Source organism: Monodon monoceros, unplaced genomic scaffold (assembly GCF_005190385.1).
Source record: "Monodon monoceros isolate NGI ecotype Baffin Bay Population unplaced genomic scaffold, NGI_Narwhal_1 Super_Scaffold_21, whole genome shotgun sequence".
NCBI lineage: Eukaryota > Metazoa > Chordata > Mammalia > Artiodactyla > Monodontidae > Monodon > Monodon monoceros.
In genome coordinates, this window is record NW_021703778.1 from 154,621,438 (window position 1) to 154,646,350 (window position 24,913).

Consider the following 24,913-nt stretch of genomic DNA (forward strand, 5'->3'; position numbering starts at 1 on the left):
GCCACCAAGGAAGCCCTGATTATAGATTTTGATCAATGTATAATGCCTAGAAATCATCATGGCAGGCTAGGGGTTGAGAACAGAGTTTGTGGAATATGCTGTTCCTAGGACTCTATCTTACTTGCATTTATGAGTTGGGTAATTTGGGGCAGTGGTGGTAATTATGTGCTGTTCTCATAGAGATGTGAGAATTATGGGGGTGGATCAGTATGATTTTGGCACAGTAGGTGGTATGTAGTAAGCTCTCAGGAAATACACAGGAATGAAAAATGCTTCTCCCTATCATTTAAAATCCATCAGAGTTCATGACCTTTACTCAATGTTTCAGAAAACAGACTGTTGGGATTCAAATTCAACTCCACTTATTTACTATGTGACTTTGGCATTGGATTAAACTCTCAGCATCACTGTTTACTTTTTAAAAAAGAAAAAAAGTGAAAAGCAAAATGAGGATGATAATAGTACCTCCTTTGTTGGGTTGTTAAATAAATTAATATATGTAGTAGAATGCATGACATGTTTAAATAGCCAATAGAAATTACCATGAATAGTAGAAGTGAAAGTAATTAGTAGTAGTATATTTATTTTATGTTTATCTTTGGGAATGTAAACTGCTTATCAAAAGCATCCAAATCTATTTACTTCTATCGATATAAGAACTAAGAAATATGCTATTCTATTGAAGCCTAGGGAATGGAGAAGAAAATGGTGGTATAAAGAAATTTGCATTATATGGAAATTCCATGCGCCCACAGGGAGATAATCTTGCTCTCTTCCTGAATTAATGATAGGCAAAATGCTAGTGTGATAGAAAATTAGTTCCATGGTGTGAATGTTTGTGTCCTACTGCCAAATTCATATGTTGAAATCCTAATGCCCAATGTGATGGTATTAAATCAAATATGTTGGTTTTAAATCATATTTTTAAATTTTTAAAATATTTTGCATTATTATAATATGAAAATACATATGCACAAGGTTATTCATTTCAACAGTGTTAATAATTATAAAATATTGGAGATATACAATGGGGAAAAGAGAGCCTTTTCAATAAATGGTGTTGGGCAATTGGGACAGCAACACGTAAAAGAATCAGACTGGACTACTTCCTCATACCATATACAAAAATAAACTCAAAATAAATTAATGATTTAAATGTAGGACCTAAAACCATAAACTTCCTAGAAGAAAACACAGGCAGTACACTCTTTGACACTGATCTCAGCAATATTTTTTTGAATCTGTCTCCTCAGGCAAGGGAAAATAAAAGCAAAAATGAACAAATAGGACTATACCAAATTAAAATGGGCAAAGGAAACAATTAACAAAATGAAAAGGCAACCTACTGAATGGGAGAAGATATTTGCAAATATTTTCAATAAGGAGTTAATATCTGTATAACTGATTCACTTTGTTATAAAGCAGAAACTAACACACCATTGTAAAGCAATTATACCCCAATAAAGATGTTTAAAAAAAAAAAAAGGAGTTAATATCCAAAATATAGAAAGAAATCATACAGCTCAATATCAAAAAAATCCAAAAAACATTTCAATTAAAAAACGGGCAGAGGACGTGAATGACATTTCTCCAAAGAAGACATGCAAATGGCCAACAGACATATGAAAAGATGCTCAACATCATTAATCATTAGGGAAATGCAAATCAAAACCACAACAAGATACCATGTCATGCCTGTTAGAATCTGCTATGATTAAAAAACAAGAAATAACAAATGCTGGAGAGGATCCCTCATACCCTGTTGGTGGGAATGTAAGTTGGTGAAGTCACTATGGAAAATAATATGAAGGTTCCTAAAAAATTAAAAATAGAACTACCATACAATCCAGCAATTCCACTTCTCGGTGTTTACTCAAAGAAAATAAAAACACTAATTTGAAAAGTTATATGCACGCCTATGTTCATTGCAGCATTATTTACAATAGCCAAGATATGGAAGGAACCTAAATGTCCATCAATAGATGAATGGATAAAGAAGAGGTGGTAGATATATGCAATGGAATATTCATCAGCCATTAAAAAGAATGAAATCTTGCCATTTGCCAAAACTTGGATGGATCTAGAGACTATTATGCTAGTGAAATAAGTCAGACAGAGAAAGACAAATACTATATGGTCTCACTTATATGTGGAATCTAAAAAGCAAAACAAACGAACAAACAAAACAAAATAGAAACAGACTTATAGATACAGAAAGCAGACTGGTGGTTGCCAGAGAAGCAGGGGATAGAGGGACAGGAAAAATAAATGAAGGGGATCAAGAGGTACAAGCTTCCAGGTATAAAATAAACAAGTCATGTCATGGGGATGTAATATACAGCATAAGGACCATAATCAGTAATACTCTAATAATTTTGTATGATGATAGATGGTTACTAGACTTATATTGGTAATCAATTCAGAATGTATTTTATTGTCAAATCACTATGTTGTACACTATAAACTAACATAATGATTTTATAATTTAATTACTTATTATAAGACCAGTGAAGTGGAATATATGTCTTACCTCAAATTTATAAGACAGGTAGTATTGTTTACCCCATTTTAAAGAGGTGTTGACTAAAAATTAGAGGGTTAAGTTATTTGCCTAAACACAAATTCCAAATTTTGTTCTCTATGTACTAAAAGAAGCTTTTATTTATTGAGTACATAATAAGATTGTCACTTTACATACATTATGTATAAGTCCCATAATACCTCTGTAAATATTACTAATATCCTTATTTTGGCATTTGAAAACTAAATTTGGAGAGACTAGGTAATAATAATAATGGGTAATTTCAATGAGCATATTTATGGTTCTACTTCTATTCTTATAATCATCACTATTAACTTCACCTGAGGACACATGGCTGATTCAAAAATCTGTATTCTTTTCTATACATCACCTTGAATTTATACCTAAAGGGGTTAGTAGAAATTTTAGTTTACCATGTGTTCTCTATTAAAATGAAAGCACAAACAATAGATGTCTGTATAGTCATGGTTAAATGAATAACATGTTTTTAATTCTGTAAAGTAGATAGAAGTAGATAGTATTATTTTCAGTAAGGCTAAACACCACACACACACACACACACACACACACACACACACTCATATACATACACATACAGATAACTTATCCATGACAACAAAACAAAAGTAGATACCCAAAACTTTTGTTCTTCATTTCTTTACCCAAAAATTCCTTTCCATTTGTTATTTGGTGTGTGTTCTAGTGACAAGCAACATGCTGGCCATAACCCAATTGCTATTTTATGTAACAGAACTAAGTCTGAGCCTTGACCTCTTTTCAGGTTGGAGAGTCAAACTTTTTAGGTCTTTTCTGATTCACTTGTGTGCCTGTTGGTCAATAATTTATTTGTGTGAAGACCTGAGGAAAGAATTCTCTGAAGAAAAAAATGGAGAAGACAGAGAAGCTTAGATGAGAGTCAATTATTAGTGCAAAAGGGCATTTTGCAGCAATAAAGCATTGGGTTTAGTTTTCCCTAGATGTTCCCTTGAAGGAAGGGAAATCACACATGGGACCAGGTCTGTGAAGATTAAGGGGAGGAAACAGTGTTAGGAAAATCTTAATAAATTGGTTTCATTCTGAAGTGGGAGATAACAGAAAAGGGAGGGAATGATCTGTTTACACCTGCCAACCACACAATGTTGTTCCTCTTCTGAGGCTCAGAGCTCACAATGAATGTTGATATATTTGTCTCCAGAGCTCCAGGGGCACCTGTGCCTGGGGGAAGGTCTTCAGTGTGAGTGCCAGAGACTGCTGGGTAGGATCATTCATAAGACTGGGGACTGTGGAGGCCTTTCCAAGAAATACTACCTAAGGCTATCAGAGGAAGAGAAGAAGGAAGTGGGTGTCAACATGTGAGAGAGGCAATACAACTTCCCACATGTAGGAGACACAGTGTCTAGAGACTTTCCAGAAAAAATTGAGTGAAATTGCATAGAAGAGTTTCTGTGAGAATCTTTTAAGTTACTTGTAGGAGGAAATCCAATAGAATAAGTTTTATTATACTTAATGCGTTCATCCTTAGTGGCCTTGGAAAGCAAGAGATACCAAATATTGAGTTGCCACTTTTTTTATTTAGAAAGAAAAAAATAATCCTAAACATATTTTTAAGGAAATAAACATAAACCTAGTCCTTCAATGAGTTCAGGTACACAAAATGACCCCTGACATATCTAGTGGCTTGAATCAAAAATAAGTTCAAAAAGTAGTTCTAAGAGGGGCATAGTTTGGTGAAGCAGCTCGCCTCCGTGTAATCATTCAAGGTCCAAATCTGAATGAACCTCTGTAGTCTTCTATGTGCAGCTTCCAAGGTTGCCCAGGAGGTTGCTTTCTTCTTAATAGTCAAAGAGAGAAGAGAGAATGTGGTTGCACATGGAGGACTTCATAGGTCAAGCCTATAAGTAGCACGTATCTCTTCTGTCTGCCTTCCACACTTCCGGTGCAACACTTAACTGCTGGAGAGCTATCCAATGGCATGTGTGAGCCTAAGAAGAAAAGGATATAGGTTTTGGCAAATAACCAGCAGTCTCTGTCACACTCGATGGGCATTCTTTAAATTAGTTTTATAACATACTCTACTGTTAATAGTTCTTAACATGTTCTATTCTGAGGGATGAATAATAAGTATTCAATAAATCCTTGCTGAATCAATAAATGAGTCACATTTTCCAAAATAAACTCAATTTTTAAGTGACTAGTAAGATGCTTAAATGAAAGTTAACCATAACATTTCATTATGTAGAGAAATGATTTAGTTAGAACTTACTTCATTTGACAATTCAATAAATTTATTCAGCGTACATTTAAGGGAAATCTATTATTTGCCATTCACTGTCTTAAGTATAGGGAATATAGCAGTGAAAAAGATCATTCAATTTCTTACTCTAACAGAGAGTACATTCTAGTGGTGAAGGCAGACAATGAATAAATGAACAGTGACACATCCATTCATTCAATGTATTATAATTTACATTGAAATTAATGTAATTAATTTCACACATTAATAAATTTAATTCATTTTTTGAAATGTTTGAGGCACTTTCCTATGTGCTAGAAATATGGGTGAATATAAAATACAAAATTATTTTCCTTCAGAGAGCTTATATTCTAATGGGAGAGATGGACTATTATTAAAAAATAAATAAGTAAATACCAACACATTAGAGGGCCATGGTGGGGAGACTGGAGCAGGAGGAAATTAGCAGGCCCATTTCCCAATCTGGGTTCAAAGACAATAACGGTAGTGCAGTCTCTGAGTGGAGGAGAGCTATGGCAAACAGGAATTGGACAAGGCTATGGCTGGGGGACTCATGTGCAGCAGCCGAGTTATGGATCTCCACAACTCAGCCCATAGGCAGATGGGATGAGCCCATGCTGGTACTCATATCTTGGGCATTGTTACATGACTTGACAGTGGAAATGAGTCCAGAGTCCTCAACTGGAGTAACAGCACAAAGGATGCATGTTTACTATGTGATCTTAAGAGAGACAAAAGATGAGGGGCTTGTACAGTTTTATTTTTCAGAAGAGAGGGTGCAGAGGCTGATATAACTAACTGGATTGGGGCAGAAATGAGGAGCTGCCACTCTGTCCCTAGATGAGTGTCCACCTATGACAAGAGGCTACCTGAAAACCAAACAAGATATGAGTGGGGAAGTCTGTATTCTTAGCATGGTGACCCAGGTAATGGTGTCCATCCCCCTTCTCTCTTAAGTGAGGTGAGATGGACTTCATAGAAACAGCTGCATTATAGAGAACCCAGCTAATAAGTGATATTAATGGGGGAGAAAGCCAGGAGCCACACAGACTTTGGCCCAAGTACCTGAACCTTTCCAACCCAGGTAGCCATCAGCCTACTAGGGCTGACGATGAGGAGACAGGTCCAGCCAGATTTACAGCCGACATTTTTGACCTGAGAACAAGTGCCACAAAACTACCCTTATTGTCAAAGACTATAGTTGCAGCCAGTAGATCTATGCCCCTTTCCACATGCCTTCATGATGCCAACCACCTCATACCTACTTTATGGAAGTATTGGGTGAGACAGTCCTCTATGGGTTCCTTGAATTCCTGTTTGTCTCTCCAGGTATGTCAAGTATGCCAGGCCTTCAATGCTCTTCAGCTGGACCACGTCCTAGGGTTGTGTTTATAGAGTGCAATCTTGAAAGATGAGGCAATGTTTGCTTCAGGGACAGAGAGCTGGTTTGCCTACGGCTTACTCCAGTGAATTATTCAAAGTCAGAGTTCCTTGGTAGCAGTGAAAATTCACTGGATTTGTAGCATCTATCTGGCCACCTCCAATTGCGGGACTTGGGGGTGAGGGAAACATCACGAGTATGTTTATACTCATACTCTTTGTGGGGTCATAAGTAATAAAGTCCTTTGTCTCTGACCAAGAGTTTTGTGTCTTCTGACCTCATCCATGAAATAGTACAGGCTAATTTATTACCTTGGGGTAAAATCCAATCACAAACCTCATAAGAAGTCTTCAGATGCAGTTCACATTTGGGCAAGTTGTGCTTGAGATGTTTGATTAAATATCTATGTTGGGTATCTAGTACATATGGGGATATACAGTTCTGAAGCTCAGAGAAGGGGGTCAGGCTATAGGGAACATTCGGAAGTCATCAGGATATATATGGTATTTAAAGCCTTGGGACTGAATGAGCTCAGCAAGAGAGTGAATATAGTCAGATAAGAGTAACCAGGACTGGAACCTGAGACACTTCAATGTTGATATAATAACAGGTGTCAGTAAGTGAGGTGGAGTGTGAAGCACTATTTTATTACTGTGCCGAGAGAATGACACTGACTTCTGAGTGAGAGAGAGGTGTAAGAATATGCACTTGGAGCATGACAGACCTACCTTTCCATCTCATCTCATGCTGTTTACACTCTAGCAATAGTGGATATATTTTGTTTCCTTAACACACAATTTTTCCTACCATATATTCTTGCCTTATTCACATTCCTTGGCTTGGAATGCTCATATCACTTCTAACAACTAACGCCTTCTGTTCTTTTCGATCTCTGCTAAAATATCATCTCTTCAGTGAGGGTTATTGCAACTACCTCACACCCAGTTATGTTTTATCACAATATGTATTCATTTTCTTCATTGAATGTATCATGTCATATATTTATTTATATATTTTAAAATTTATATTATTTGACATATGCTTACACATTTACTTATATACTGGTCATGTCCCACCTAATGCTTCTTGAGGGCATGGATATCAATAGTTATATTCTCTGCTATATTCTCAACATCTGGTCCAGAGCCTGGATTTGGAAATAGCTCAGTAAATATTTAGAGAATGAATCCAAGACCTGTTATATAAACTTTGGCCTCTTAATCTATCTGAGCTTCTACTCACTCATCTGTAGAATTATATCAATTTTACAGTTGTTGTGAGAATTGATTAACCTTGTTGATGTATACTGCCTGACACATAAGTAGGCCCTCAGTAAATGAGAAATTAATCACCCAGTATTGGAGAACTATATGGGGAAAATGCACTGAAAATATCATTTATTCAAAGGTAGAATCCTCTCTGTTCAGGAAGAGAAATAAATAGTTAGAGTTGTCTATGAGTGAATAAAGAGCACATATAGACATAAGAATAATAGACAGCCTGAAACTTCAAAGGTTGGGAGATTGGAAAACATCCAAAATGAAGCTAAAGAAACCATAACCAAAATGAGTAAAGATCTAAGCAAGAAAATGAAAAGAACATTATACAAGAAGTGTCCATAAATCTAAGGAATGTTTCTGGTTCAGAGGGAACAGGACATCAGCAAGGAAGAAGAGAGGCAGTGAGGAATGACAAAGATTGTTCTTTGATAGAAGTGGCTGAGCTCTCATAAAATCAAAAATAATACTTTCTCTTCAGGATAATAAAAGAGAATAATGGAGAAGAGATGCAGAAAACACAGGTATAGCTTCCAGACGAAGCGTTAGGCACTGATTTTGAAATCTATCAATCTTGGGTCTAAATAATTGATTAAAAATTAAACATTATGTGACTTTGACTGAACTCTCAGGAAACTCCAGAATTTATAAGAAAGAAGTCTCCTACTTTAGGGGAAGCTTCTTAAAAAAAAATACAGTAATATGGTAAGCTTTTTCTTAGAGAGTGCTTAAGGACATACTATATAAATATGTGTTTGTGTACATGTGCATATGCGTAAATATATAAAGTAAGGAATAAAATAAGAAAACCAAACCAGAAGACTGTTTCTAAAAGAATGACAAGGTTCATGTACACATATCAAACACAAACTATTTAATTATACTTGGTATAATTTTATTGTAATCCTTTACTTATAATTGCTATAAACTATCCTTTAAGTGAATGTTATACATATATGTAAGTATCTGAACCCCCTTGAGGACAAGTGTGTCTGACCCAAGGTGAAATGTTGGGACCTCGAGCAAGAAAAGGTCCTCAAATGACAGAGTACAAAGGAGAAGTTTATTGGAAAAATTGTATCATAGATTGACAGTTAAATGTCCTAGGAGGTTACAGAATCAAGGGTCTTGGTAGAGTGGTGGAAACCGGGTGAAAGGAGCACAGGGGAAATGGTATGAGAGGAATTAGAATGGAGTCAAGGAGGTAGAGCCTAAAAACATTTCTTCAGTCATCAAAGAATTAAAGGGTCAGTATCCTATCTTAGGTTCTGGATGGGGAGGGAGCTGTTAGAGGGATATGGTGGCTGAGGAAGTAACTATGAAGACTTGGCAATGACTTCAGTTGCCAAGTTTGCTTTGACCTATGCTCTGGGTTTGTGTCCTCAGAAAATTTATATATTAAAACCTTAATACCCAATGCGATGGCATATGGAGATGGTGTTTTGAGGAAGTAATTCAAACATGAGAGTGGGGCCACCATGGCAAGATCAGTTCCCTTATGAGAAAAGACAAGAGAAAGCATGCTTCCTCTCTCTTTCTCCTTATCATGTAAAGATACAAGGTAATGACCATCTGCAAATGAGGAGGAGAGCTCTCATCAGGAGCCAAATCAACCAGCACCTTGACCTTGGACTTCCCAGTCTCCCAAACTGAGAAATAAATTTCTGTCATTTAAAACATCCTGTCTATGGTATCTTGTCATGGCAACCTGAGCTGATAAAGACAGCTTGTTACTCTAATAAAAGAAAAAGATCTTTTAAGCAGATATTTCAGATTAGTATAAGGTCTCTAAGATTCCTATAACATTAGCTCCCTAAGACCACCGACCTTGTAAACATGAAATAATAATTTTCAATATGTGCTTCCTTTGAAAAGAAAACTGTTGTACCACACTGACATTCTTTTCCTCATTTCCAGATAATAATCTTTTAGTAACAACATTGCATGATATGCAATAGAATTCTGAGACAGCTTTGGTGGAGATTTAATAAAATCTTCTTGGTATTGATCTACATTTCTCACATGCTGTGTCTTACAATAATAAGGTACCAGATCAGGGGTTGGTAAACTCTGACCAGTAAACCAAATTTGGCCAACCTGCTATTTTTGAAAATAGTTTTATTAGAACGCAGCCTCACCCATTATTTTCTATATAGTCTTTGGCTATTTTCATGTTGTGGATTTATTGTCATCAGATACATTTTCCACTATGGGAACCCAGTATTCTGTAGCACCGCCTCTGATGGAGTAGTCTGCTCATGGGTCTCTCAGAAAAACTTCTATAAGATTTCCTTTCAAAAACTTCATGATGCTTTTCCCTGCATCTCATACATACATACATACATACATACTTTCTAAATTTACCTGGAAAGTTTTACAGGTATTCAAAGAGAAACCAACATACTACTCACAGGCATAAGATTAGTAATTCTGCCTTCTGGAGTTCAAGATTTAGTAGATTTTGATTGTTTAAAGAATCTTCTAGAAACTGCAACTTTGCTTTCACACAGAGACACAGAGCATGCTTTGTTTCATCATCACTATTCTTCATCTAAATTGTGGAATAGATTTTTGTTCCCCCATCACTAGCTGTCCTCCATGCTTGCATTCTACCTTTTCCTTCGACTATTCACATCTTTGAAACATGATGATGACTACTCATTTCCCCCAGGGTAAAGTCTAAATTGCTTAATTAGGCGCTAAGGGCTTTGCAGTGTGTGACCCGAGTTCATCTGTCCTGGTTTGTCTCTCGCCATGTTTGTATACTCACACTTTGCTCTTGCCACACATCATGGAGGCTTTCTTATGCCTCCAAGATTTTGCATCTTCTGTTTTTTATGCTCCAAGAAACCTGGGCATCTCCACATATGAAGTATTATTCATCATTCATTTGTTCATTCCCTCCCATTCATCAAATATTTATTGACCACCTGCTCTGTTTCTTGTTCCATGAAAAGTCTGGGGGGAAAAGGATGAATAAATATGCACTGTCTCAAGGAAATAATAATCCAGAGGGAACTTCACCATATAAACATTTAATTGCAATGCAGCCTCATATCTATATTAAGAGAAACATACATTAAGAAAGCAAAAGACACATGTATTGATATTATAATTTTTGTAAGAAATATCCTTGTTCAGAATGTGAGTCCTGGGTCCCATCAAAAGTGACACCAAAATAGTTGACATTACTCACAGTAGTGTGCATCTATCAGTCTGATTCTATTTGAATTCCTACATTATTTCCTGTCCTCATTTATAGCTAACTAATAGAGCTGCACCTGGATATATTAGTTAGCATCCCACAAATTGGTAACTCCATATCTGAACTCATCATCATACCCACCAGACATGGTCTTTTCTGAGTAAACCCTTTTAACTTTTTCCTCTGAATTCCCTATCTGTAAAGTCATAAGCATCTTCCCAGTCATGTAAACATATACACACATACACATGAATGTATTGACAACTTAAATTTCACTTAACTCTGAGAGACCTAGGCTAGTCTGTTATACTCATTCATAAATTTCTATTCTTTTCACAATATCATTCACTGTAGAATTAGGTACAGCATTAAAAAAATAATTTAAATTTAAACTCTATCTCTCCCAACCCCATTAGATTATGGTTCTTTGTAGCTACATGAAAAGTAAACCATTGTATTCCTAGTATATAGCTCAGTCTCTGGCACAGAGTAAATATCCAATAAATAATTATTTGATGAATAAAAAGACATTGGTTTTCATGTTTGATGATTTTCCTAGATTTACTGAAATTACTTCAATATAAACCTTGCATTGATACATTTTGCCCTGATTTTTATAAATTTAAATCTAGTCTACTACTTTTAATCTATTTGATACAGAGAAGTCAAATTATATCACTTAAACCACTGTTCAAATTTATCTTACTAACTCAAAAATGTTCAATATTTCACATTAACAAAAGAATAATGTCTAATTTTTTAGGCTAGTAATCAAAGCCTTAAATATTTTTTTTCCTGGAATCTATATTGCATATAGATTATATAGATCATTTACCAGTACTCAGTTATATGTACACACCTAAATTTAAGGTTAGGGGTGTACATATAACTGAGTACTGGTAAATGAAACTTAAACCATGATGATGTGCCTTACTTCCAGGACTGGTCCATGAGAATCTTCAATGCATCATTCTCCATGACCTTCCCCTGTCTATTGGTTGGATGTCAAAAGGCAGGACAATCTTGGAAACTTTATATTAAAGAAGGTGGAGCTCCATCCATCTATATAGTTGAATGGGTAGAACAGAAAAACTCCCTGCACATCCAACACATCAATTAAATTTTACATGAGTCAGAAGTACATTTCTGTTTGGTAAAGTCATTGAGGTTCTAAAGTTTACTGATTATGTCATCTAGTATTAACTAACTAGCTTAACTCATGTACCTTTACTTAGATCAATATTCTTCTTTGGAAATATTTTCCTCTAGTCAAACTGAATTTTTACCTTTTCATCTTTATACAAGTAAAAGGCATACCCTGTACTGTGCATACTGCATATCTAATAGAAAGAAGGCCTTGTAGAACTATATGCCATATTATCTCTCACTGAAATCAGATGTTAGAGCAAATCATGGCCCAAACTGAGTCAATTCTATTCTCTCTCCCAAATTGGGAGAGAGAATAACTGAATTCAAGCTGAATGGAGACTGGAGGCACCATTTTGAGACAGTCAGAATGGACCAAGTTGTGCTCTGAAAAAAAAGAAAAAAGAATGGACCAAGTATAGGAAGATGAGAGAACACTGGTACACATGTGCAGAGGGAAACAATTAAAACATGACACATGAAGAATCAGAGATGAGCACTTGTTTTCCCCTTAGATAAACGATTTATTGGGGTTTCAGCCTAGTTCAGTGCAAAGCCCTATTTCTCAGCCTCTACTCTTTCAGTGAAGAAGATAGAGGAAAAAATCGACATTGAGGAGCAGTGGGGAGGGGTGAGGTAAGACGTCTCAGAGGCTGACAAGAGTTCTGGTTTGGGAACGTGGTGATAGGGATGTATGGGAGGAAAAATAATTTTCCTTCTACTCTTTTGAGTTCTCATATGAGACCCCTGTGAAAGGCATATTAACAAGAGATAAACAAACAGAAGTTTATTAACAAGTATATGTCATGTACACATGGGAGAGAGCCAGGGGAAAATGAGTAATGCCCTGAGGTGGTTCAAAATTCAGGATTAAATACCATCTGAATTGGGAAAGGAAGGAGGGGATGTAGACCTCTTAGGGCAGAGAAAATGATTTTAGAAAAATGAAGAACGGCTGGCCTTAGATGCCCTTAGAAGAATAGATGGGAGGTATGGTAGTTTGTGATAAAGTTTGGGTGTGGTGTCAAATTCTAGTCTCCTCTCCTGTGATGAGTCAATCTTTCCTGGTTGATGCGACTCCCAGGGAGGGATTTATAACAACTGAGTTCATTGGAGGATCTGTCTTTAAGGAGATAAGAGGAGTTCAGAGAAAACTGCTTCTTAAATTTGCTGTTTTTCAAGTGCCTACAACTCAAAATAATATGCCAGAGTGACATATTTTGGGGTATCGCATTCTGCTCCCCTAGGGGACATGCTCAGATGATAGCAAGGTGCGGCCAGCCACACAGAATAACAGTGATTTAGGGTAGTGTTTAGTGTGATTTACTTCGGTTGCTACCTCCTGGAAGGAATTAAAATGAGAGAAGAATCCGAGCAGAGAAACCCAGGTGATACACACCACAGGCAGGAGTGTGAGGTAGATTTGGAGGAACACAGTCTGAACTTTGCTATCTCATCACCACACTCTGTCCATGAACTGAAAGCACTTCATGTTATAAACTTGATTAACACATAAGTAGGAAAATGTGTTTCTACCTACTATGTTAATTCTTAATGCCACGTGCTGCTTCCTTCTCAAGAAATCACGTAATAATTTGAAAGATGCTCATATTAGTAAGAGGAATCAAGCAAGCTCAGAAATGGTGGACTTCTCTATTCAGAGCTATTTCAACATTACCATCTGGAATCCCACTCTTGGCTTTTGTTTTATTTCTGCTACATTATGTCCAGGCTTTGAGAAGATTAAATTCCCTCAGCAGATTGGAGCCAAACCCAGCATCAATTTAGGACTGGAGCACATTCACACTGGCTCCATGCTCTTTTATTTTTTAAACAATTTCTCCATACCTTTCTGAGGGTACTATTGCTTTTTCCTTCCTTTTTTTTTAAAGAGGGAAGTAAATTCCTGAAACCATGAGTCTAATTGCTGGTTGTAAAGTAATTATGGCTTGCTTCTCCATCCACAGCAAGAGAGAATGGCCAAAAGTATCATGTAGAGAGCCAGGAGAGGGCTTGGGTAGCAGAAGGATGGGTTGTACCTGACCCCAAAGATACAGGAACCCAGCCATGGTCATACAGCTTCTGGACCAAGCAAATATCAGTACGGAGAGGTTTTTCTGCTGAGATGGCATTCCTGCAAACCAAATGGGCTCGGGTTCCCTGGAAAGGAATGGGGTCATTGAGAAGCCAGAAAAATAAAGGCTTTTAATGGAGTAAGAGTTACAAATGCTGTTTGGCATATGGAATAAATTGTGAAGAAGTAATCATGAGACTCAAAGCCATAGATTTAATAAGACTCCATTTGCACCACACATATAAACAGAATTAAGAATAAACCCTATATGAAAGCTTGGGCAAAGTGGCACAAGAGCATTGACCATACATATATATATATATATATATATATATATATATATATATATATGAAAGCATTATATATATATACAAATATATATATTTGTTTATTTTTTAAAAATGAAGAATAAATGTTATTCTATGCATTAATGTTAACACTTGCAAACAAATACGTGTCATAAAATAAGTGTAATACTTGAGAGGTGATTTTTAAGATTTTCTTCTCTTCCCCTTTTAAAGAGTTCACCTATCATATGATAGTATACTTAGAAATTTTGCTTTGTCATCAAGAAAATTCATAACCCAATATAAGTTTTTGTATCTCTATTTCTAGCATTGGAGCTGAGGAGAGCTAGCAACATTTGAGAGCTGAAATTTTTCTCTGTGAATTTGATTTAATTTAATGTTTCACTCAGCATGGTGCATATATAGAGTGATTCATTTAACTTTCACCTCCTCAAACATTTTCTCCATATTCTTGTGTTTGGAGGCTTAAGTATAATTCTACTTGAGCTTCTTTTCTATGCAGAAAAGTAGTGGTGGTGAGGTGTCCCATATTAACCCCAAATTATGAACAAAGTATCAGCTTTAAATCTGAATTTACTGATATGTTCAATTTTCCATTTATAGAAAATAAAACAGAATTTAATATAAAATATTACTTTAAAGAATACCTTTTAAAACTCCATAGTTTGTGCTCCAAGCAGTAAAATCTAATGCAGTTTGAAATTAAATTATTTTACTCTCCATTGGTGGCAATTTTATTAATGATTGAAACACACTTTTGGGTATTGTTAGTGTGCATAGTTTACACATTCTTCTTTTCCAAATCTGAATTACATTATTTCAGGATTTGGGTCATATTTTAAAAAATTATCAAATAATATTTTACACATGAAATTCATATATATTTTATATTTTTACATTATGGAGCCATTAATGAACTCCTATATATACACTCTCCTTTTAAGCTGCTCATGTGCTTACTCTAATCATGCTACCCTGAGCTCTTTTCCAGAACTAACCACTATCCTGAATATTACATTTATAATTTCTGTTTTATAAATTATAATTTTACAACAATTGTATGTAGTCTTAACCAATATATTGATAAATTACTTTTACTTTAAAAGTTCATAAAAGTGTAGCCGTATTGTAGGCGGTGGTCTATAATTGGCTTGATTTTGCTCAACACTGTTTTTATGATCTGTCCATTTTGCTTCATGTTGTTATAAATTGTTTATTTTCACTGCTCCATATATTGCTTGGGGTGGATATACTATGATTTATTTATCTCTTGGCCTGATGATTAACATTTGTGTTGTTTTCAGGTTTTGCTTTATCTTGTTACTATATGTTGTACTAATATACATTGTATTTTACATATCTCTTGGTTCATGAAATAGCTTTCAAACTTTTCTGATAGTGACCCACAACTAGAATAATTTTACAAAGTGGCCAGGAAAATATTGTGAAGAATTGTGCAGAGGGAGGGATATTATCCTATTTGCAAGCTAATAAACCTGCCTGTTATTATTGCATGGATGCTGGCAGAAGACATGAAATTCTCAAGTCAGAGACAATAGACCTCATTACTCATGGTAAAAGCAATAGCCAGAGCTTCACATTTGCTGGCATTAGTTTCCCATGCCCTCAAGTCCCACAGGTGTGACACAAAGTGTTTGTGATGGACGCCTTAACATTCAGTGAACTGTGTTCCAGGAGAGAAACACTGAGCTTGGGCAATCTTGTGTTTATATAGTAAGTCTGCAGTTTTCCTGGGAGGGGGACATTACCTCATCCCTGAAGGCTCTTCATTGCAAACACAACTGTGAATACTGACCAGAGCAGAGCTGTCAGAGCTTTAAATTCTTGGCACACACAGCAGGAATGTTCACCTCCCCCAGGGCCCAAGGTGGATTGCCTCTCACAACAAATATATGTATGACTGAAGCCCTTATACTTTACATGATGGAGGAATACTGATTTTATTTTTCTTTTATATTTCATTTTCAAAAATCTGTGTATTACCCACCAAAACAATTGTACAACTTAATATGTAGCAACTCTCAATTGAAAAACAAAGAAATAATAAAGATAAAAATCAATATATTAAGTCATATACCTGAGAGTGTAATTGCTGGATTACATTTAGACTTAAAATATATTGTGAACTGTTTTATAAAGTAATTGGTCACTTATTTATCATTCTCTTTTTCAGAAGCAGTATCTGAATACTCCCCTGGTATGTATCTTCACTACCACTTGGTTTTGTTAGACATTTTATATTTTGATAAACAAGTGATGCATAATTATATCTGATTTGACTGTAATCTGCATTAGAATTACTACTGAGTAACAATAATTATTAATTATTAATAAGCTTTGTCATATATATCATATATATATAGGTCACTTGTGTTTCCTTTTCTCCTAAACACCTGCTCATGACTTTAGCACATTTTTAAGTTGAGATAGTAGTACCTTTCAAATTGATATATAAAATATTTTCAGTTGTCAATCATGCATTTTGCATATTTTCTCACTGTTTGTTTTTCAATTTTTCATTCAGTTTCTGGTGGCTTTTATAAATGGAATTTCTTTTAATTTTTTTATGTTTTCTATTTTTAATTTACAGTTTGTGATTTTTGTCATGTATAAGAAATCACTTTAGGGATAGAACCTTCAAGGTGACAGAGGAGTAAGATGTGGAGATCACCTTCCTCCCCACAAATACATCAAAAATACATCTACATGTGGAACAACTCCTACAGAAGACATACTGAACACTGGCAGAAGACCTCAGAGCTCCCAAAAGGCAAGAAACTCCCCACATACCTGTGTAGGGCAAAAGGAAAAGGGAAAAACAGAGACAAAAGAATAGTGATGGGACCTGCACCTCTGGGAGGGAGCTGTGAAGGAGGAAATGTTTCCACACACTAGAGAGCCCCTTCACTGGTGGAAATGAGGGGTGGACAGCAGAGAAGCTTCGGAGCCACGGAGGAGAGCACAGCAACAGGGGTGCAGAGGGCAAAGCTGAGAGATTCCCACAGAGATGAACAGTGCCAACCAGCACTCACCAGCCCGAGAGGCTTGTTTGCTCACCTGCCCAGGTGAAGGCTGGGAGCTGAGGCTCGTGTTTCAGAGTTGAGACCCCAGGGAGAGGACTGGGGTTGGCTGTGTGAACACTGCCTGAAGGGTGCTAGTGTGCCACAGCTAACAAGGAGGGAGGCTGGGGAAAAGTCTGGAACTGTCTAAGAGTCAAGAGACCATTGTTTCGGGGTGTGCAAGGAGAGGAGATTCAGAGCACTGCCTAAATGAGCTACAGAGAAAGGTGTGAGCTGCGGCTATCAGTGGAGACAACAGAGACAGGCATGAAACGCTAACACTGCTGCTACAGCCACCAAGAACCCTGTGTGCAAGTACAGGTCACTATCCACACCTCCCCTCCTGGGAGCCTGTGCATCCCGCCACTACCAGCGTCCTGTGATCCAGGGACAACTTCCCCGGGAGAACAAACAGGGCACCTGGGGCTGTTGCAATGTCACGCTGGGCCTCTGCGTCTGCAGGCTCACCCCACATTCCATGCCCCTCCTTCCCCTTGGCCTGAGTGAGCTAGACCCCCCTAATCAGCCACTCCTTTAACTCCCACCTGTCTGGGCAAAGAACAGATGCAAGAGTGTGACCTACATACAGAGGCGAGGCCAAAACCATAGCTGAACCCCAGGAGCTGTGCGAACAAAGAAGAGAAAGGGAAATTTCTCCTTACAACCTCAGAAGCAGCAGATTAAAACTCCACAATCAACTTGATGTACCCTGCATTTCTGGAGTACCTGAATAGACAGACAACAAATCATCCCAAAATAGAGGTGGTGGATTTGGGGAGCAACTGTAGACTTGGGGTTTGCTGTATGCGACTTTTTTCTGACTTTTATGTTTATCATAGTATAGTTTTTGTGTTTGTTATCATTGGTGGATTTGTTTATTGGTTTATTTGCTCTCTTCTTTCTTTTTTATTCCTGTTTCTATTTTAATAATTTTTATTTTAATTACTTTAATTATTTTATTTTATTTTGTTTGTTTGTTTGTTTCATTCTATTTTTCCCCCCTTTTCTTCTGAGCTGTGTGGTTGACAGAGTCTTGGTGATCCCACCAGTTGTCAGACCTAAGCCTCTCAGGTGGGAGAGCTGAGTTCAGGACACTGGACCACCAGCAACCTCCTGGCCCCACATAATATCAATTGGTGAGACCTCTCCCAGAGGTCTCCATCTCAATACAAAGACCTAGCTCCACTCAACGACCAGCAAGCTTCAGTGTTGGACACCACATGCCAAACAACTAGCAAGACAGGAACACAATCAAACTCATTAGAAGAGAGGCTGCCTAAAAGCATAGTAAGTTCATGGACACCCCATTAAACACCACCGGATGTGGTCCTGCTCACCAGAAAAACAAGATCCAGTCACATCCACCAGAACACAGGCACCAGTCCCCTCCACCAGGAAGCCTACACAAGCCACCAACATTCGAATTATAGGGGTTCCAGAAAGAACAGAAAAAGAAAGGGACTGAGAAAATATTTGAAGAGATTATAGCTGAAAACTTCCCTAATATGGGAAAGGAAATAGTCAATCAACTCCAGGAAGCACAGAGAGGCCCATACAGGATAAATCAAAGGAGAAACACACCAAGACACATACTAATCAAACTATCAAAAATTAAATACAAAGAAAAATTATTAAAAGCAGCAAAGTAAAAGCAACAAATAACATACAAGGGAATCCCCACAAGGTTAACAGCTGATCTTTCAGCAGAAACTCTGCAAGCCAGAAGGGAGTGGCAGGACATATTTAAAGTGTTGAAAGGGAAAAACCTACAACCAAGATTACTCTACCCAGCAAGGACCTCATTCAGATTTGATGGAGAAATTATAAACTTTACAGACAAGCAAAATCTAAGAGAATTCAGCACCACCAAACCAGCTTTACAGCAAATACTAAAGGAATTTCTCTAGGCAGAAAACACAAGATAAGGAAAAGACCTACAATAACAAACTCAAAACAATTAAGAAAATGGTAATAGGAACATACATATCGATTATTACCTTAAATGTAAATGGATTAAATGCTCCAATCAAAAGACATAGACTGGCTGAATGGATACAAAAACAAAACCTGTATATATACAGTCTACAATACCCACTTCAGACTTAGGGACACATATAGATTGAAAGTGGGGGGAAGGAAAAAAATATTCCATGCAAATGGAAATCAAAAGAAAGCTGGAATAGCAATTCTCACATCAGGCAAAATAGACTTTAAAATAAAGACTACTGCAAGAGACAAAGAATGACACTACATAAAGATCAAGGGATCAATCCAAGAAGAAGATATAACAATTGTAAATAGGAGCTCCAACATAGGAGCACCTCAACACATAAGGCAAATGCTAACAGCCATAAAAGGGGAAATTGACAGTAACACAAGAATAGCAGGGGACTATAACACCCCACTTTCACCAATGGACAGATCATCCTAAATGAAAATAAATAAGGGAACACAAGCTTTAAATGACACCTTAAACAAGATGAACTTAATTGATATTTATAGGACATTCCACCCAAAATCCACAGAATACATATTCTTCTCAATTGCTCATGGAATATTCTACAAAATAGACAATATCTTGGGTCACAAGTCAAACCTTGGTAAATTTAAGAAAACTGATATCATATTAAGTATCTTTTCCAACCACAATGCTATGAGACTAGATATCAATTACTGGAAAAAAAAAACTGTAAAAAATACAAACACAAAGAGGCTAAGCAGTACGCTACTAAAAACCAAGATATCACTGAAGAAATCAAAGAGGAAATCAAAAAATACCTAGAAAAAAATGACACTGAAAACCTGACAACCCAAAACCTATGGGATACAGCAAAAGGAGTTCTAAGAGGGAAGTTTATAGGAATACAATCCTACCTCAAAAAAAAGAAAAATCTCACATAAACAACTTAAACTTACATCTAAATAAATTAGAGAAAGAAGAACAAAAAACCTCCAAAAGTTAGTAGACAGAAAGAAATCATAAATTCAGATCAGAAATAAATGAAAAAGAAAAAATAACAAAGATCAATAAAACTAAAAGCTGGTTCTTTGATAAGATAAACAAAACTGCTAAACCATTAGCCAGACTCATCAAGAAAAACAGGGAGAAGACACAAATCAACACAGTTAGAAATGAAGAAGGAGAAGTAACAACTGACACTGCAGAGATACAAAGGATCAAGAGAGATTACTACATGCAACTATATGCCAATAAAATGGACAACCTGGAAGAAATGGACAAATTCTTAGAAAAGCACAACCTTCTGATATTGAACCAGGAAGAAATAGAAAATATAAACAGACCAATCACAAGCACTGAAATTGAAACTGTGATTAAAAATCTTCCAACAAACAAAAGCCCATCACCAGTTGGCTTCACAGGCAAATTCTATCAAACATTTAGAGAAGAGCTAACACCTGTCCTTCTCAAGCTCTTCCAAAATATATGAGGAAGGAGCACTCCCAAACTCATTCTACGAGGCCACCATCACCCTGAAACCAAAACCAGACCACAGATGTCACAAAAAAGAACACTATAGGCCAATATGACTGATGAACATAGATGCAAATATCTTCAACAAAATACTAGCAAACAGAATCCAACAACATATTAAAAGGATCATACACCAGGATCAAGTGGGATTTATCCCAGGGATGCAAGGATTCTTCAATATACACAAGTCAATCAATGTGATAAACCATATAACAAATTGAAGGAGAAAAACCATATGATCATCTCAATAGATGCAGAAAAGCTTTCGACAAAATTCAACACCCATTTATGATAAAAACTCTCCAGAAATTAGGCATAGAGGGAACCTACCTCAACATAATAAAGGCCATATATGACAAACCCACAGCCAGCATTGTTCTCAATGGTGAAAACTGAAACCATTTCCTTTAACATCAGGAACAAGACAAGGTTGTCCACTCTCACCATTATTATTCAACATAGTTTTGGAAGTTTTAGCCACAGCAATCAGAGAAGAAAAAGAAAAAAAAGGAATCCAAATTGGAAAAGAAGAAGTAAATCTGTCACTGTTTGCAGATGACATGATACTACACATAGAGAATCCTAAAGATGCTACCAGAAAACTACTAGAGCTAATCAATGAATTGGCAAAGTAGCAGGATACAAAATTACTGCACAGAAATCTCTTGCATTCCTATACATTAATGATGAAAAATCTGAAAGAGAAATTAAAGAAACACTCCCATTTACCACTGCAACAAATGGAATAAAATACCTAGGAATAAACCTACCTAAGGAGACAAAAGGTCTGTATGCAGAAAACTATAAGACACTGATGAAAGAAATTAAAGATGATACAAACAGATGTAGAGTTATAACATGTTCTTAGATTAGAAGAATCAACATTGTGAAACTGACTATACTACCCAAGGCAATCTACAGATTCAGTGCAATCCCTATCAAACTACCAATGGCATTTTTCACAGAACTAGAACAAAAAATTTCACAATTTGTATGGAAACACAAAAGACCCTGAATAGCCAAAGCAATCTTGAGAAAGAAAAACGGAGCTGGAGGAATCAGGCTCCCTGACTTCAGACTACTACAAAGCTACAGTAATCAAGACAGTATGGTACTGGCCCAAAAACAGAAATATAGATCAGTGGAACAGGATAGAAAGCCCAGAGATAAACTCACGCACATATGGTCACCTTATCTTTGATAAAGGAGGCAAGAATATACAACGGAGAAGAGACAGCCTCTTCAATAAGTGGTGCTGGGAAAACTGGGCAGCTACATGTAAAAGAATGAAATTAGAACACTCCCTAACACCATACACAAAAGTAAACTCCAAATAGATTAAAAACCTAAATATAAGGCTAGACACTATAAAACTCTTAGAGGAAAACATAGGCAGAACATTCTATGACATAAATCGCAGCAAGATCCTTTTTGACCCACCTCGTAGAGAAATGGAAATAAAAACAAAAATAAACAAATGGGACCTAATGAAACTTAAGAGCTTTTGCACTGGAAGGGAAACCATAAACAAGATGAAAAGACAACACTCAGAATGGGAGAAAATATTTGCAAATGAAGCAACTGAGAAAGGATTAATCTCCAAAATATACAAGCAGTTCAAGTAGCTCAATATTAATAGAACAAACAACCCAATCCAAAAGTGGGTGGAAGACCTAAATAGACATTTTCCAATGAAGATATACAGATTTCCAACAAACACATGAAAAGATGCTCAGCATCATTCATCATTAGAGAAATGTAAATCAAAACTACAATGAGGTTTCACCTCACATCGGTCAGAATGGCCATCATCAAAAAGTCTACATACAATAAATGCTAGAGAGGATGTGGAGAAAAGGGAACCCTTTGCACTGTTGGTGGGAATGTAAATTGATACAGCCGCTATGGAGAACAATATGGAGATTCCTTAAAAAACTAAAAATAGAACTACCATACAACCCAGCAGTCCCAGTCCTGGGCATATACCCTGAGAAAACCATAATTCAAAAAGTGTCACGTACCACAATGTTCATTGCAGCACTATTTACAATAGCCAGGACATGGAAACAACCTAATTATCCATCGACAGATGAATGGATAAAAATGATGTGGCACATATATACAATGGGATATTACTCGGCCATAAAATGAAATGAAATTGAGTTATTTGTAGTGAGATGGATGGACCTAGAGTCTGTCATACAGAGAGAAGTAAGTTAGAAAGAGAAAATCAAATACCGTATGCTAACACATATATATGGAATCTAAAAAAAAAAAAAAAAAAAATGGATCTGATGAACCTAGGGCCAAGACAGGAATAAAGACACAGACATAGAGAATGCACTTGAGGACACAGGGAGGGGGAAGGGTAAATTGGGATGAAGTGAGAAAGTAGCATTGACATATATACACTACTAAATGTAACATAGATAACTAATGGGAAGCAGCTGCATTGCATGGGGAGATCAGCTCAGTGCTTTGTGACCACCTAGAGTGGTGGGATAGGGAGGGTGGGAGGGAGACACAAGAGGCAGGGGAAATGGGAATATATGTATACATATAGCTGATTCACTTTGTTATATAGCCGAAACTAACACAACATTGTAAAGCAATTATACTACAGTAAAGATGTTTAAAAAAAAAAAACTTAAACGCTTTTAATATTTAAATCCTCAATACATATGAACTGATCAAATTACTCAGATGAACCAAATACCTAAGGAAAAATGTAACAAAACAAGGGATAAACCTATACAGAGTAATTATAAGACATTATTGAGGCAGAATCAATATAATCTAAATAAAATTAAATATTCATGAAATGGAAGACAGTACGGAAAGAAGACAATTATCTCCAAATCACCTACTTGTAAATTTACTCAAATCTCAAGAAAAATCCCAACAGAAATTTTTTCTCAAAAATTACAAGCTTTATGAATATGAAGTTTAATATGAATTAAAATTTATATAAGCATTCAAAGGGCCAAACATAGCCAATGCAATCTTGTCGAAAGACTAAAATAGGAGTAAGACTTCCATATATGAACACTTATTTGAAAGCCACTGAAATTAAAATAGTGTGTAATTGGTATACAAAATCACCCAAGAAAACAGAATAGAGTTTAAAACAGGCCCAAACATATATAGGTACTTTATTAATGGCAAAGGTGGCACAATAGAAAAGTGAGAAAATCACAGTCATTTCAGCAAATTGCTTTTCATCAATTGGACAGAAGAAAGGAGATTTTGATCCACTCACTGTATAAACAGTAGTTAACTTCAGATGAGCTTTAGATTTTAATGTAAAATGTAAAATAAATAAATATTTCAGAGGATAATACAGAGAATATCTTCATTGCAGTAGAGTATACAAAGATTACATATGTTAAACAGGATGAAGAAAAAATCCCTTAATTATAAAGAAAAATTTGACAAACATTATATGGAAATTAAGAGACTGTTTATCAAAATACACTATACCTTGAAGGGGAGTGAAAAGGCCAGCCATAGAGTAGGAAGTTTGCAGTACATACAACTGACAAAGGAGTAAAGATTTGTTTCCAGAATATATTAAAAAATCTTATAAAGTAATAAAGAAAAGAAAGAAACCCCAATAAAAAACTTACCTAAAGACTTGAACAGGAACTTCACAAATAAGTACATTCAAATGGACATAAATACTTGAAAATGTACAACTTCATTAATCATCCAGGAAGTCACATTTAAACTACAGTGACATACAAGTAGAGAGGCAATAAATAAGAAGATTGAAAATACTCTATGTTGGTTAGAATGTAAAGCATGTTCTTAAGCATTGTTGATCCATGTTAGAGTAGGTAGCTTTCCTTGGCTATCATCCTCTATAGAGTCTTCATATAATATACAGATCATAACTGGAATGATCTATGATAAATGTGTAATCTATGAAAGAATTTAACAAGTACACTTTACAACTCTACCATGTTTAATTATGAAAGCAGTTCTTTGATCTTCAAGACTAATCTCCAGAAGCACTATTCTCTAATAGGCAATTTTTATGTTTTGTTCTATATTTATCACTTATCTCTTTATACATTCATAATTTAAATATATTTTTTTTAAACTTTAGGTGCTAGTTTATCCATTTGTCCATCCTACACTTATTAGGACATGG